General features: G+C 45.0%; 1 long non-coding RNA gene across 1 annotated transcript in view; it reads left to right on the plus strand.

Annotated features, from left to right (window-relative positions):
• Positions 1-17,685, plus strand: part of LOC114904284 — a 35,605-nt gene that overhangs the window by 3,525 nt on the left and 14,395 nt on the right. The gene's annotated exons all lie outside the window — the stretch shown is intronic.

Below are 17,685 nucleotides of genomic sequence, written 5' to 3' on the forward strand. Positions count from 1 at the left end.
TGCAGACAAGACTCAAATGATAAACTGGTTAGTCACCAACCATCTATTAATCCCTAGATGAAATAGAAGTGATTCTGTAAATAAAACAATGGTGAGGTGAACCATATCCCCCCAGAGATAAGCCTGAGGACTCAGGGGTTGTTGAAATTTGTCTGAGGATAACTTGCTTCGCTTTCGCTGTTCTCTGGCTAGCTTTCGGTTTACAGATGGAGGATGCAAAGCCGACAGGGTCTTGGAAATGGCTCCAGGAACCTGCGGTGTCTGGGGAGCCGGGGACAGGAGAGCCTTGGGAAGTTTTCTGTGCAAGTGTCTTTTAACCCTGTCCGTCTTCCCACAAACTTCACTAAGGCCTCCACTCCTCACGAGTGCTTTTGGAGTGAACCTTATTCTCAGGAGATTTGAATATGGGCTGGAACTGGCCTCAGGTGGGTCTTAGGTAAGAGCTGGGACCCAATGAGACCCAGTCCTGTTTGTGTCACAGACATTTGGAAGGAGAGATGAGTGCAGTGTGTTGGAATACTTAACATTTGTAGTTTGTGTTACCTTCTGCTAAGTTGAATTCTTCTAAACCCATTTCAGGTAAAAGATTTCATTATGCCAGATTTCTACGTTTGAGGGCTGACTTTGTTTTTTATACAATTCTGTTGTGACCCAAGACATAACTTCTTCTTTGATGTGACCCTGAACTTAAGGATGTTAATTCCCTGATCTTGAGGGAGCAAAATGTACCTAGTGTTACAGTCAGAGAGACGGAGGAATCACTGGGCAGGGTCGTTAACCACTTAGTGGGACCGTGGAGTCCAGGTCTGTCCCCAGCTTACAGATTCAATAACTCTGTTCCCGTCAGTGCCACCTGGATGCCACCAGGTGCTCAGACAGTGGGTCTCAACTGTATTTCCAAGTTGCAATACTGGTGGAGGAAAGGATGGGGAAAATGAAACTGGCAATTCTTTGATAAGCTTAAAATGTTTTATTTCAATTTCTAAATTGTTAAATAGGATGAAAAAAAAAAACCCTCTTCCTACAGAGAATCACAATAGGAAAAGAAATCACACCGAATGCTACCGTTCACTGGGAGTAATAAAATGTGGGATATTTTTTCCCTCTTGTACTAAAATTGCCCTGAGGACCAAAATACCTACCTCTTACATTCCCCATTCAGGAAGTCACCAGGAACTAACCAGCTTCTCAGGACTTCCTGATGGTCAACACTTCTGAGCTGGCTCTACTGCCAGCTACACCCCCAGTCCCATTTCCAAACTAAGAAGAGGCTTGCAGTTCCTAAGCTTTGTGGAGATGCAGTTAGTATTCATGGTGGGAGGCTGTAACAGGAGACTGGAGCGGGGCTGTGTTCCCTTTCTATCCACCCAGGACAATCTCCTTTCTAACCATCTCCAAGTCAACTGATTAGGGACTTAATTTTATTGTTTTAAAATATTTATTTATTTATTTAGGCTGCAGCGTGTCTTCTTCCTTGTGGCATGCGGGATCTAGTTCCCTGACCAGGGATTGAAACCCGGGCCCCCTGCACTGGGAGTGTGGAATCTTAACCGCTGGACCACCGGGGAAGTCCCTGATTAGGGACTTTACATCCACAGAATCCCTTTTGCCACATAATGTGACATAATCACAGAGGTGACATCCCATCATATCTGCAGGCTCCACTCACACTTAGGGGGCTGGAATCTTGGGGGCCAGCTTAGAATTCTGCCTGCCACAGAGGGGAAGGGGTTCCTTTAATCCCCACAGCCAAGTCAGGGCGAGAGTCCTAAGACAATCACTCATAAAGATTGGGGTTCAGCAAAACAGGGAATTAGACTCTTGCTAGGGTGACCTCGTAGTTACCCCCAGGCCACGAGGAGCTGAGAGGGGTAAGAAGGTCACAGTGAGCATTCTGGGAGCCGAGGAGCATGGCACAGTGTGTCCTTCCCACTGAGGTTTGGGGACAGACTTGAAAGGCTTGTGACCTGCCAGGCTGGAGATTTCAGAGCAGTCCCTTCCCTTGGGCTGGAAGGGCTACAAGCTCAGTGAGCCTTGCGGGAAGATGGGGCAGCTCCACCCACCCCACTCTCCAAGTCCGTCCAAGCGTGTGGAAGGGGACCCTCCAGTTCTTGGGGCTCTAGGTGCGGGAATATACATTACCCCAAGGGCAGAACAAGCAAGCTGCTGGGGGGCCGATGGGCCAGGCGACTGAGTTTGAGATGGAATGCCTAGGACTGAACCTTAAAAAAAATTTTTTTTTAATTGTGGTAAAATATACATAGCATAAAATTTACCAGTTTAACCATTTTTAAGTGTACGGTTCAGTGTTATTAAGTGCACTCACAGTGTTGCACAACCATCGGCATTATCCATCTGCAGTACTTTTCCATTATCCCAAACTGAACGTCTGTCCCCGTTAAATCCTCACTCCCATTCCCCAGCCCACACCCCTGGCACCACCGTTCTACCTTCTGTCTCTATGATTTCGACGACTCTACGGACCTCATATAAATGGAATCACACAGTATCTGTCCTTTTGTGACGACGTCTTTCACTTAGTATGTTTTCAAGTTCATCCATGTCATAATATGTATTAGAATTTCCATCGTTTTTATAGTTCACTAATAATCCTTTTTATGTATAGACCATGCTTTTTAAGTCCATTCTTCTGTGGTGGACCCTTATGTTGTTTCCATGTTTTGGCTGTTGTGAATAATGCTACAGTGAATGTGGGGGCACAAAAATCTGTTCAAGTCCCTGCTTTCGGTGATTTTGGGTCATACCCAGAGGTAGAACTGATGAATCGTATGATGATTCCATGTTTACCTTTTTGAGGACCCACCATACTGTTTTCCACAGTGGCTGCACCCCACCTGCAACGCCTGTATGCGGGTTCCAATTTCTCCACATCTTCATCAACACTTGCTATTTTCTTTGTGGTCGTCGTTGAATGATTAGAATTGAATCTTAAGTACAAAAATGAGACTGGTCTAATAACCCCAAAATCTTAGGCAGGTTATTAAATCTGGCCAGTCTGATCGCTGGTGGGAAACGGGGACTCAGCAGAGAGCAGCTGCTGGCAGCAATGAAACCATCCCGTGCTTACATCCCCAGCAAGGTGAGAATCCTCTGTAAACCAGTTACAGGAATAGAGTTCTTTTCCTTAAAATGCTTACTGGCTTTGTAAATGATTCACGTAAGAGCGCAGCAGCCTAAATACATTTACTGCCTTCTTCATTCCACCTCCATTCACTTCCTAAACCCTGGCTGTCCGGGTTCTATTCCCACGACTGTTCTGAAGCTGTCTTCTCTGAGTTCTCGTCCCAGCTTACAGGCATCTAGGAGCTTGGACTGTCCATTAAATAGAAGTATTTAATTCCCGAAGTTGAGTCTTATAGCAGAGTTCACTCTGCTCTCCTTGGGCAAAGACATTCATCACCCTGCTCTCAAATATGACTTCTGTGACCATGACCTGAACAATCTTCACCTGTGGGCATTATTCATTTCGTTTAACAAGCTGAGTGCCTCCCCTCACTGTGGTCAGGAACCTGGTTTTAAATTGTCTGCTGGGCATCTCATTAAATTTAAATTCATTCATCCATCCATCATCCCTGTTGGGTTGTGAAAGGTGAGGCTGTCTGCTTAGGACGCTTGAGTTGGGAGAAGTATAGACACACACACACAAATGTTAAATCATTCTGCATGATACAGAAACAGGAGTAATCCACTGGTATCTCAAGAAGGGGGTTGGGATCCTGAAGAAGGAAATGGAAGAGTCTAGAGGAATGGGGGTGGGGAGGGCTAGCTAGAAACATGGAAGAAAACCAGGGCCTGTGGAGAGATGTGGATATAAAACATTCTCTATGTCGAAAGCGATGGGACTTGGAGAGCGCAGCGATGTCTGACGTTGGATTTGAAGTGTCTGCACACCGTGTGGTAACTCTCCCTGCTGCTCCCAAACCATGTAATGCCGGCAGTGCTTTGGGGGAACGGAAAGGGTCATATCCCATGATTTCAGGAAAGCAAGGACGGTTAAAGCGGGGCTGGGAGTAATGGTTTGGAGTCAGAGGAAAGCAGGGAAATCGGTGACAGTGTGGATGAGAAGGCAAACTCATGTTAGAGAAATAGATGAGAGTATTCTAGATTCAGCTGTTAATGACCACATTTCATTTTGATATTAAGTGAAACAGTGACCTCAGGAAGTTGGAGGCCAGGGAGTTGCCTGGATTATAGAATCTTCACGAACAAGACTTGACCTGGGGCACCAGGTGCCTGTTCTTCATACATGTTAACATCCTTATGGGACCGGTGACATGTGTTTTTCATGCTAAGTGTTTGGCCCTCACCTTTTGGGCTCATAATCTTCTCTGTCAGATCCCGACCTTCTTTCTTAAGCTCTTTTCAAGGCCTGGAGGGAATTTCCAGTGGTTAGGACTCCGTGCTTCCGCTGCCAGGGGCCTGGGAACTAAGATCCCGCAAGCTGCATGGCACGGCCTGTTGCTCACATTTCAGGGGTATAAATAATAACAACCGTTACATCTTTATACCATTTCATGGTTGACAAAACATATTCACACACATTTAATCCTCTTGACAGTGATTATTCCCATTTTACAGATGAAACTGAGGTTCAGAAGTGTTCAGTGACTTTGCTCAATCTCACTTGTGTAGTAAGTGACAAAGTGGTTGTTCTAATCCATTGCTCTCTGCTTTTGACCAGAGCTGCCATTCCTGAGTCTGTGTTGACCGGGTATAGCAGTACTATTTCATGCATTTTCTCTCTGTAAAGCCAATTAAGGAATTTGTGCTCATACTGTTGACTATTTTCAAGGTTATTAAATTAGTATTGGGGGAAAGTACAAACTTTATGAGAGTTTTAGGAATAGTCATAAACATGAGAAATGTGGAAATCTTGTCTTATAAAATGTTCATCTGAGTGGAGTCAGCTGAGGAGTTACTGAGAGGGAAGCCTACAGGGATGACAACAAAATAGAAGCTGTGTCTCAGCTAAAGGTTGAGAACTACATAAAAATCCATTATTTCGGTGGGACGTGCCACAACATTTCCCCGAAGTGTTCCATAAAGAATTACTGAATGCCAAATGCAAAGTTAGTACTTTTAACTTGTGAAAAGATTCTGTGCTTCCATGTACCAAAGAAATCCAAACAATAATTCCACGAGTAAGGCTAACCTACCTAAAGCATCACCTCCTCCAACACAGAGTAAAGCCCTTCATTCAGGCAAGACCACAGAAGCTACAGAAAGGTAAGGCTACAGGCTCGTGCTGCGCAGACTTCATTTTTTTGGCCATCTTCATGTCTTCCTTCGGTTTTATTTGGAACCCTTTAGCCAGGCTGACAGAGGTGACAAAAATAGATGCAAGACCCTGCAGGTGAGGGGCAGAGCTGGCTGGGGAAGGGGTGCAGTCTGCTTCACGCTGACTCTCCTGGGCAGGACAGATGGCCTATGCCTGCAAAACCTGTATTATGGTGGGAGAATAATTACGCCCAACAGAGTATCTAAATATGCCCATTTTCCAGCATCCATTTGAGGGGAACAGCGGTAATTGATATCCAAACAGCTCCATAATAGGTTTTGAGTTTTGTCTCCCATCAGCCCATTTCCCACATTCACTAAAAATAGCAAAATTAATTAATTTTCATTGGCTTTCCCTTCCCCTTCCTCTCCTGGGAAGAAGTGCTTATGAGCACTGAAGAGGAACAGGCCTGCTTAGATTCATAAATTGAATAGTTGAAGCCATTGAGGTCTGACTCTAGAGCTAAATTCATCTGATCTAATCAGAAGAGGGCAGAACAAATAACAAGCCATTCTGACTTAACATTGCGTTAAAATGTTGTGTTAAGAAATTCCAAATGTTTGAGACATTTCTAAGAGGGCCACATAATTTTTCATTTCATAAATGCATTTACTAAAAGATGCCTTTAAACTGTAAGCTCCTTTTGTGTGTTAAGAATATTCAGATTACACACAAGACCACTTCTGTGGCTTAAAAGCTACATCCATAGCCCTGATCCTATAGCAGTTTTCACACCTCAATCTCAAAATATTTTTCAGATACTAATTCGTTAACTAGATGACATTATATATCCCATTTTCAGGAGGAGAAACTGAGGCTCCAAGAGAACCTGCAGAAGGACATGGTTCTTGCTCCCCCATCTGTGGCTTTCTTCAGTAAAAGGCCTTTGCAAATTCAGGGACACTGCCCAACAGGTGGAGTGGTTATAAAAGGAGGGTATTATTACAATAAGGTGGTAATAGAATAACACACTGTAATTTTTGGCAAAATAGTTTTCAGACAATTGAAGAAAGCCATAAACATTGGATTAGGGAAATAAAAAGCTATTTAAATATATTTTTTAAATAGATAGCCTTTGTCCTCTAGCCCAGCGAAGACATACCTGTAGGGTGGCATTGGCCGGACATCTTTAAATAAGTGAAAAAGTATCTAGTAACTGGAACTGTAGCATCCGCGGGAGCCAAGTCTGTGTGGCATGTCAGTGCCAGGTGTGGGCTGACCACCGCCCTGGGGTCTGATCACTATCTCCTGGCCACTGTCTGCTCTCTGAAGGCCTTCCATTTCACCAGTGAATACCGTCCTCTGGGGACAGAGCCTTCTTGGCAGCCATTTCCAGATTGTGAAGTGATGACCCAGTTCTCTTAGGAGACAAACTGGGAGGAAACCGTGGATGTCAGGTGGAGGTAGGAAGGCACGGGGCTCCTCCAATCCTGCTGGAGCAGCCCCTGAACTTCAGAGACCCGCCCCTCTCCCCAGGCTTTGCTCACTTGGGCACAAGCCCATACATCTTTCGTGGGAGATCAGAATGGAGACTTCTTTTTCTTTTTTAATTTTATTTATTTTTTATACAGCAGGTTCTTATTAGTTATCCATTTTATACATATTAGTGTATGGATGTCAATCCCACTCTCAGAATGGAGGCTTCTGACCCTGCCCTTGTTAAGAAGCTGAAGTCAATTACTCACTAGGAGGCCACTGAACTCTCTCCTTTTGTTTTTTCACAAGTGGGACAGGACCATGGGGCGTGGCATAACAGAACCTGGGGATCTATTGTAATAATGACTCAATTCCTTTGTTGCTAATAAGTGGACAAGTTGGAGCGAAGCCCCAGTTTGTGATGTGTGAATGCTGCCCGCTAAAGGCCCCTCAAGCAGAGGCCTGCTCACACACGCCAAGCTCAGCCCAGACTCCTCAGCGCTGCATTCCTCTGTTTGGCCCCCAAATTCCCTCCTCACTCAGACCCCTGCTGCCTCTGTGGCCTGAATGCTTCCTGAACCTGCACCCTGATCAGCCCGAGTGGCTCTCATTCTGTACCTTTAAAGATCTTGCTGGTCCTTTTGAAGCTCAGCTTGAGTGTGGCTTGCACGTCCCCCCAAAATCTCCACCTACTCCTTTTTCTCTCTCTCTCTCTCTCTCTCTTTTTTTGCCGTAAATATATATTTCTTTTTATTTATTTATTTATTTATTTTTAAAGGGGAAGAGTTTATTTATTTATGTTACGCATTCATGCATGCATGATCTTAGTCCCAGGGACTGAACCTTCGCCCCCTGAAGTGGAAGCACAGCGTCCTAACCACTGGACCGCCAGGGAATTCCCCAAAGTTTCTTTGACTTTCTAAAAATGCCTTACATGATATGACAACAGCCATCCATGCTCCCCACAGACAAGTAGACAATACAGAAAGGGTGAAGCAGGAAAATTAGAGAACTCCCTTCTTGGACCACAGCAAACAGGTTGGTGCTTTTGCTTGGAATATTTTTGTGTGTGTGGGCAGTTGGTTACCTTTGAAAACACGGGTTGCTAACTCCGAGGGTCCACTTGGGTGCACAGGCCCTGGGGAGCGCACACGTGGAGGCCCCAAGGCTGTAAACTCTGTCCCTCCCAGCAGCAGACAAATGGTCAGGGCCCCGACAGACAGTCGCGGCCACGCCTATATTTCTTTTTTTTTAAATCAAAGTATAGTTGATTTACAATATTGTGTTAGTTTCTGGTGTACAGCTAACTGATTCAGTTATATATATGTGTGTATGCGTATACATATTCTTTTTCAGATTCTTTTACATTATAGGTTATTACAAGTTACTGAACACAGTTCCCTGTGCTACACAATAGGTCCTTGTTTACCTATTTTATATGTAGTAGTGTGTGTATGTTAATCCCAACCTCCAAATTTATCCCTCGCCCCCCTTTCCTCTTTGGTAACCATCAGTTTATTTTCTATGTCTGTGAGTCTGTTTCTGTGTTGTAAATAAGTTCATTTGTATCATATTTTAGATTCCATATGTAAGTGATATCATACGATATTTGTCTTTCTCTGTCTGACTTACTTCACTTAGTATGATAATCTCTGGGTCCATCCATGTTGCTGCAAATGCATTATTTCATTCTTTTTTATGGCTGAGTAATATTCCATTGTGTATATATGTCACATCTTCTTTATCCATTCACCTGTCAGTGGACGCAGGTTGTTTCCATGTTTTGGCTATTGTACATAATGCTACTGTGAACACTGGGGTGCGTGTATCTTTTCAAATTAGAATCTCCATCTTTTCCGGATATTTGCCCAGGAGTGGGATTGCTGGATCATATGGTAGCTCTATTTTTAGTATGTTTAAGGAAGCTCCATCTTTCTTTCTCTTTCTATAGCACTTGAAACATTCTGCTTGGCGGCGTGGTTGTCTCTACCCCTATCTAACTGAGCATCCACCAGTGGGTCGGACGATCTTTGATCTCTTAGGAGCCAGGCCCATGCCTTCTTCCCCCTGAGCCCCTGGCGCACGGAACACACCATTTTGAAAATTACGCTTATTTGGAGTAGATGGAAACCGAATTGAAGGGGGTTAAGGAAGAGACAAGGGGTCAAGAGGCGGAGGCAGAAGGTTGGCGGCCAAAGGAAGGGAGCAATAAGACGACCGCTCAGAGGGCAGCAGGGTTGAGTGCCGCTCGTCAGCAAGTGTGATGGAACCAGTGTGAGGAGAGGATGCAGTGGGAGGTTGCAGAGAGAGACGGGCTAAGCCCTGTGTCACTGATGCGTGTTGCTCCTCATGAGGGCTCACAGGAGCTTGGGGAACGGCCAGAGCGCTAGCCTCTCAGAGCATCATGTCTTCAGGGAGTGCACTATAACAAACAAAATGCATGGTCAGTGTTCTTGGAATAGCTGAACGGTAAGAGTGCCGGTTATGAGGAGGGGAAAGATCACAGCGTCCAGGGCAATCACGACAGAGGAGACGGTTCATGGTCCATCCCAGGGGTTCCCTGTGGAGGTGACCAGGGCTGTTTAAACCACACGGCTGGGTTCTGGATCAGAGGATCCCCCAGGCCCCAGGAGACATTCCACTCAGCCTCACGCGTCCTCCAGCTACAACAGATGAACCTCTCGCCTATTTTTAAGGATTCCCAGGAGAGGGGATCTCGTTCCCTTTTTCGCGGGGAATGGAAAGAGCATGGGAAGCTTTCTTTCCTGGGTTAATTGAGGCCGTGTCGGTGAACGTCTCGAGGCTGCCTGGATAGTGTTTTGTGAGGTCCTGATTCAAGGAGGGTGTGTCAGGCTGCTGTCTGGTCCTGGGTGCTCCGGGAGTTGGGAAGTGGAGGGGACACTGCCGTTTGCTGGAGCCACTGAGTGATGTCACTACGTATAGAACTTACCTCCTGCTCTCTGGACTCTGAGACCAGCCCAGCAGCGAGGGTGGTGGGATGAGGCGTGGGGTCAGGATGGGGGGATGCGAGGCTCTTTCCCAGAATCAGGTGGAGTCACACAGCCCAGAAAGGGAGGGCTGAAAGACCTGGAGTTGCTTTTCATGAGGGGCCTCAGAGTGATGCCATTCCTACAGCCTGGGGGGCAAAGAGCTGCAAACCCTGACTAAAGGCCATTCTTTGAAAGGTATGCAACTCAGGTAACGAAACGTGAAATAGAGCCGGAGGGGTGGCCCCAACCAAAGATCTGGGCTAATGCTGCCAGCATCGGATTTCCGTAATCCCTAGGATTCAACCAACAGAGGGAACAAGGACTTTTGATTTTATTTCCATGGTGGTGCAATTTCTCCTTTTAATTCTGAAATGCTTTAATTGATAGTCTTCACCTGGGTCTACCGCTTCTCAGAAAGTCACAGGGTGTCCATCACCAAAGATGCCCAATCCAGACTAGAAGTCATCTTGTGGGTAAAATTCAAGATACCCTTGCAGAACCCACTTCTAATTCTGACCAAATAAAGAAACCCGTGAATTGCCGGCAGGGTTGGTCTCCCAATGTAAAGGCACTGTGTCCTGCCTAATGTTCTCCAGGAGAACTTCAGACTAGAAAATCCTGGATCTAGGAAACCTGCTCTGATAAATTTGAAATGGATGTAGGGGCAGTGTTTCAGGATGGGAGTCAAGGGCCTTTGAGGGGACTCTTCAAAGTCAGGTATTGTTGTGGGCTGAGTTACGACCCCCCAAATTCACATGTTGAAATCTTAACCCCCAACACCTCAGAATGTGACAGTATTTGGAGATAAGCCCTCTAAAGGGGTAAGTTAAAATGAGATCACTAAGGTAGGCCCTAATCCAATAGGACTGCTGTCCTTATAAGAAGAGGAAATTTGAACACAGACACAGAGGGAAGACCCCATGAAGATGTGGGGAGAGGACAGCCGTCCACAAGCCAAGAGAGGCCTCAGCAGAAACCAACCCTGCCCACCCCTTGATCTCAGCCTTCAGCCTCCAAGACAATAAGACAATAAATGTCTGCTCTTGAAGCCCCCAGGCTGTGCTACTCTCTCAGGGCAGACCTCCTGAGCAGACCGATACAGGTGTTATACTGTTATAGGGGAGCGGGGCACAAGGCCCAGGAGAGGGAGGCACAGCCTGGAGCCTGAGGGACTGCTCTGAAATGACAAGAGCTAAAGTGGACTATTCTAGGTTAGGGCGGAAGCCTCAGGGGGTGGAGAAGTACAGACAGTTGTAGGTCAGGCTGGGTTAAGACAATAGCAATCAGCTCATCTAACCTCTGCTCCCAGCTTCAGCTCACATGCTCACCTGCCCCTTGCCCAGCCGCCCAACTTGTTTCTCATTGGTCAGGGCCTTGACCGCCAGGGTCTTGTTATATCTCCCAGGAATATATGCAATATATTAGGGGACCCCTGAAGTTGGCAGAATACGTGTCCCTCCCCCAGTGCTCTCCGTTGGTGGAATTTCACAATAGTGGTGAAGAAAACATTTGGAGTAAAGGCCTTTCCTAGGTAGCCCTCAGATTATATCACTTTGGGGACTGCTGGCCATTAAGGCTTCCCTGGTTAAAGAGGAAAAGATTGAAAAGAAAAAAATTATGGACCATGGGATGCAAAACTGAGTTGAAAAATTGAACAGAATCTTCAGTGTGGCATCCCCCGACGGAGCCCTGTGTCCTACTCAATCTCAGATCTTGATTCCTCTCGTTTTTGTCTTTAGTACCTTAAAACAATCAATGGCCCAACACAGGGACAATATTGGAAGTTTTCCTGTTGAGTGGACTCAATGCTCCCCCAAAAGTGAGTTATTTCACTACTTAGAGTCTTGATTTTCCATGTGCAAAACTGTGGGTCGTGCTAGCCATTGCCTCCTTGCTCAAAAAACCATCAGGAACATTCAAGTTGAAAAAAATATTCAGGTTCCCAGTAAGTATTTGTTAAATTGGCAGCTCCAGCATACTTACTAGAAGTGGGAAATACAGTGACCTGAGACTTAAGTTCCCCTTTTTAACTTTTGAGGTTGGAGGGAACTACTTATTGCTTTTTATGAAAAAAACCCCATTCATTTTGCTCATTAAATTGTTATAATTTTCTTTTTAATAATAGGTCTGTAATAGGTAGAAATTCCCCCAAATTGTGGAAAGTATGGCTTCTCATCTCACTATAATTTTGATAATTATAGCTAACAGCCATTCATTTAGTTGGCATCATTTGGGAGAACTGAAACATTTCTTTGAGTGTCTTCATTGTAATGGTTAACATTTTGATAGAATCTCTTCAAAATCCATTGAACATCCTTTTATCTTCCTAAACATTGTCCACTGGATACAGCTTAAAGGTTTTATTCCTCAGGGTCATCATACCATTCCTGTCACACTGAGGTGTAATGAGGGTGTCATCACTGAGCTGCTGTGTTGGTCTTTTTGCCCTGTGGCTGAATGATCATGTTTTTAAATTGAATCTTGTGTCTGCTTGGTGCCATTGCCTGTTTTTGTCAATCTATCTGCTTCGAGTGCTGTCCACTTGCTGTGGACTGGGAGAGCAGATATGAAGCTTGCTAGAATATGTCTATAGCTGGATAAAATCGGCTCTGAACTACTCTTTGGTGAAAAAAGGTACAGTGGACATTTGTGAATGCCATCCCAGCTTGCATTACACCTTTCCAATCGTCCCTGATTTCTTTTTTTTTAACTTATTTTGTTGAAGTATAGTTGATTTACAACGTTGTGTTAATTTTCACTGTATAGCAAAGTGATTCAGTGTACATATATATATTCTCTTTCATATTCTTTTCCATATTCTTTTCCATTATGGTTTATCACAGGATATTGAATAGAGTTCCCTGAGCTATTATGGTATGACCTTGTTGTTTATCTGTTCTGTATATAACAGTTTGCATCTGCTAATCCCAAACTCCCAATCCATCCCTCCCTCACCCCCCTCGCCCTTGGCAACCACGACTCTGTTCTCTATTCCCGACAGTCCCTGGTTTCTATTCAGGGATTCGTGTGTTTCCACCTGGGGATCCAAGGTTGGAGCACTTGAGCTCAGCTAAGCCAATGAGCACATTGCATCCCCCTAGGCATGTGGTTGGCCCAGAGGTGAGCAATGGACCCACGCAAGTCTAATCGGAGTGCTCTCAGCATCTTTAGCTCATGATGCTCTTTCTTGGACATGAAAGACGAAGCATACAGCCTGCATCTATGGGCAGTCATCTTGCCACCATTAGTGAGTCAGCTTTAGGACGACGCTGATACCAAGGAAGGCAGAATGGAGAGAAGAATCAAAACAATACTTTGGTGACACCCCCTAACCCCTGAAGCAACCATTGCTTAAAGCTCCTTCTACTTACGAATTTTTAAAAACTGAAGTATAGTTGATTTACAGTGTTGTGTTAATTTCTGCTGTACGGCAAAGTGACTCAGTTACATATATACACTCTTTTTTATATTCTTTTCCATTATGGTTTATCTCAGGACATTGAATATAGTTCCTTGTGCTCTATGCAGTAGAACCTTTTTGTCCATTCATTCTATATGTAATAGTTTGCATCTATTAACCCCAAACTCCCAGTCCATCCCTCCCCACCTCACTCCCCTTTGGCAACCACAAGTCTGTTTTCTATGTCTGTTTGTTTCTGCTTTGTAGATAGGTTCATTTGTGTCATATTTTAGATTCCACATATAAGTGATATCATGTGGTATTTGTCTTTCTCTGTCTGACTTACTTCACTTAGTATGATAATCTCTAGGTCCATCGAGGTTGCTGCAAATGGCATTATTTTGTTCCTTTTTATGGCTGAGTAATATTCCATTGTGCATATGTACCACATCTTCTTTATCCATTCAGCTGTCGATGGACATTGAGGTTGCTTCCATGTCTTGCTATTGTGAGCAGTGCTGCTATGAACATGGGGGGCATGTATCTGCCTATGGATTTTTAAAATGAGACTTTATATGATAAATTTCCTTATTGTGTAAGCCACTTTGAGTCAGCTTTTCTGCTATCTACATCAAAGAGAGTTCTAATTGACTGATAACGGGAAATAATTTAGTACTTGGACTTGATCGAAGATCTATTTTGGTACCTCAGAATATATCATTGGTACACTTTGTGGTAATACGTGGGTGCGCACTTATTCTTTAAAGAGTACATACGCATTGTAGGCACTGTTGTATTATGATATTTCAGTATTAAAAAGAAAATAGTTAATACCATTATACACCCATCTAGGCAGACTAACCAGTAGCATTCATTCAAAAATATTTATTGAATGTCTGTTATTTGTCAGACACATTCTGGGTCTTAGGGATATAGTTGGGGAACAAGAAAAAAATCCCCATTCAAAAGGATACAATTTAAAAACACAGAGGATCTATAGGAATGCCAGGTAACGATGTGTGCTATGGAAAAAGTGAAGAAGGTTAAGGGAAGGATGAACGAGGGCTGTTATTTTAGGCAGCATGGCTGGGAAGGCCTCTCTGATGAGGTGACATGTGAGCAGAGACCTGAAAGAAGTGAGGGTGAGCCTTTCAGAAGGAGCTCTCCAGACATGGGAACAGTGTGTGCAGAGGTCCTGAGGTATGAGTGGGCTTGGAGCGCTCTGGACATAGCACAGAGGCCAGTGGGCTGGAGTGCAGGGACTGGGGGAGCGGGTGTCAGAAAGACAGCCAGGAGCACAGCCTCATATACCACGTCAGGGACTCTGATTACCTTCCGAGAGAGGTGGGGTCTGTCTGGAGGATTCTGAAGGCGTATTAGGATCTGACTCAGTATTCAAAAAAATCGCTGTTGGGTGTGGAGAACAGTCTGTAGAGACTAAGGACGTGGGGTGCTTTGATGTTGCTCGCTTCAGCAGACTTCTTTTTTTTTTTTTTTTTTTGGCTGTGCAGAGCAGCTTGTGGGATACTAGTTCCCTGACCAGGGATGGAACCTGCACCCCCTGGAGTGGAAGCCGGGACTCCTAACCCCTGCACTGCCAGGGGTGTCTCTCGGCAGAATTCTAAATAGCAAAAAAGCACTGACCTGAAAGAGAACAACGCACAAGTTATTGCATTTTATTTTTGCCCCCAGAGTCCTCCTGCACTGTGGGTCCTGTCCTCCTGCAGGATGCCGTGCTCCCCGAGTGACTAGGGAGCCTGTAAATACAGCCGGAGTGCTGGAAGCAGATGACGACAGCGGTGCCTGGGACTCTGCAGAACGTGGGAGTCCCTGCCCTGGGTGTTTGATAACCTCTGACCTCTGACCTCTGACCTGGGAGGCAGCCCCGGGCAGCAGAAGCAGCAGTGAGTCCGAAACCCATGGCCCTGCTGGACCCCTGGACTCTGCTTCTTCTCTTCCGTCAGACACATCTATACCTCAGCCCGTGGGCTGATTCTCTGTAAGATGATTTCAAAATGAACACAATATAATGTTCTAGGAGTTGAAATTAAAAATGCTCACTTAGGGACTTCCCTGGCGGTCCAGCGGTTAGGACTCTGAGCTTCCACCGCGGAGGGCATGGGTTTGATCCCTAGTCGGGGAACTAAGATCCCACATGCGGCGCAGCATGGCCAAAAAAAAAAAATGCTCGTTTAACCTAGCTAGATTCCTTCTCTACTTTCCAAAAGGGAGAGGGCAAAGAGAAGAGGTTGAGAGGGCATTAATAACTCTCCAGATGATCTCTGAATACTCCTGCGGAAGGATTAAGGGTTCTTTTGAGGCATCTGCCCAAAATACCCCTCTGTAGTGTTGCATTGAAATTAACTAATGAGATAAGCCTCCTGTTTTAGTTTCCTGTCTTTGGTTATAATTGCCGCTGCAGCCTTGCTCATCATTTCCTGTGGGTTTTCCTTCTCTGGCTGTGATAAATATTAATGCCTTTAATTTTTCATTCCTCCCTTCGGCCTGGGATTCTGTGAAGAGTGAGATTTTCTTGTTTTTTAGGCTGCCTTTCTCAGCGATGTACAATTTTCATTTTCTACAACAGATCTTCCTAGGTTAGTTTTTTTTTTTTTTTTTTTTTTTTTTTTTTTGCGGCACGCGGGCCTCTCACTGTTGTGGCAGCCCTGGCTCACGGGCCCAGCCGCTCCGCGGCGTGTGGGATCTTCCCGGACCGGGGCACGAACCTGTGTCCCCTGCATTGGCAGGCGGACTCTCAACCACTGCGCCACCAGGGAAGGGAAGCCCCCTCTAGGTTAGTTTTTAATTCAGACCTTCACTTTGGTTTTTCTTTGACTATTTTAAAAAGAATGAGAAGCCTACAACAGCCAGAGCTGAATCCAGGGCTTTGAAGCTCATCATGGTCTCTTTTTCTCTCGAGTCCTTAACCTGAGGGTGTCAGTTCCCTGTGATTCTAGGCAACGTTTTGTATGTTTAGGAAGATGTGGTTTATTTCGCCTAGAAAAGATGTCATAACTTCATCAGGTTTTCAAAATATTCTTACTAAAATAAATTTTAAAACATTCAGAAACCCTGCTTAACCATTCTGGGAATCATTGCTTTGGGCAAATCTAGTGACTAATCCTTGTGATACATGGGAACAAACATAATCATATCTTCTAGAGATTGTAGGAAAAAGGTTCTCTCCTCTCTTAGAACCACAGGGCATTTGAACCAAAAATGATTACCACTTCCCCACCCCTCCTTCATTGCACAGACGCAGAAATGAATTTCTCAAATCTCACAGCACGGGAGTGGCAGAGCTGGGACGTGGTATTCTGTTTACTATCCACGTTCCACCAGCAGCAAGGTGACATCTAGCACTCCCTAGTATTCCACTTCCCAAACTCTTCTATCTTTATTAAGGTAAACTAGTTTATTCCTTCCAATGAAAACAATTTCATTCCAAGTACCAAAGTAATATTTAGTAATTGACAAGAAACCTGACAAATCATATAAAGGGTCTGTATGTCATAAACCTGAGAAATCATTTCTTGTCCTTCCCAGCCTACAGAGGACATCCCTGTGTTTTATTTTTTGGCCACACCACGCGGCATACAGGATCTTAGTTCCCCGACCAGGGATGGAACCCCCACCCCCTGCAGTGGAAGCGCAGAATCTTAACCATTGGACCCCCAGGGAAGTCCATCCCTGTGCCTATCGTGGACTCCAGCCATTGCATTGTTAGTTATCTCTTTGTATCCATGCTCGGCATCTCCCCCGGGATTTTCGGGGCCTTGAAGACAAGAACTTTCTCTTGAATGCTTTTATATTCCAGAGAATCTAGCACACAGGCCCGAGCACTATTTGTACATTCCATTGCACTTTAAGGACATTGGTCTAGGTGTCACCACTGTGGATCATAATTCCTAAGCTCAGTGCCTTCAAGGGTGAGGCAGGTAATGAAGCAGAACAAGTGTAGGGCCATAGGGACAGTGGAAACAGCAGAAAACTGGGAAATTAGTGCCCCATCAAAATTAAAAATTAAAAAGAAAGCAAACTTCAGAGGCCAAACTTCCAGCTATCATGACATGAAAAGGTCAGTAAATCCTCTCCTCCCCAGACAGTATGAAACTGGACAATATTGTCAGAACCAACCATTTCTGTGCTTTGGAAATTGGCCAAAGGCAGATAACAAACTGAGAAGCATTTACTCATGAAAAATGGATAGAGCTTCAGGCAAGAACGGGTCTGCAGCCTTTTTGTCTGGTCTGTTTCCATCCCAGCCCTCTTCCCAGTTTTGTCCACTGTTTTATCAGCAAGGGGCTGACAAGAAAAAAATATCAAGTTTACTGCCAATGGGGTCAAATAAATTTTGAGCAGAGGGTGAAAACCTACAGCACTGACAGCAACAGAGAACTTGGCAGGAAACAGATGGGGAAAACTCACATCTCTGCAAGTGCGAGAATGTGCTCCTGATTGGGGTAAGTGGTGAACCAGCTACGTATTTAACAGAAAATCTTGGAATGGGAGAGCCAGAGGGTTGAGATGGGCTCTCCACACATCCCTGCTGGCTGGGAAACTATGCACATGTGCAGGAG

This window comes from Monodon monoceros, unplaced genomic scaffold, assembly GCF_005190385.1.
Source record: "Monodon monoceros isolate NGI ecotype Baffin Bay Population unplaced genomic scaffold, NGI_Narwhal_1 Super_Scaffold_21, whole genome shotgun sequence".
NCBI lineage: Eukaryota > Metazoa > Chordata > Mammalia > Artiodactyla > Monodontidae > Monodon > Monodon monoceros.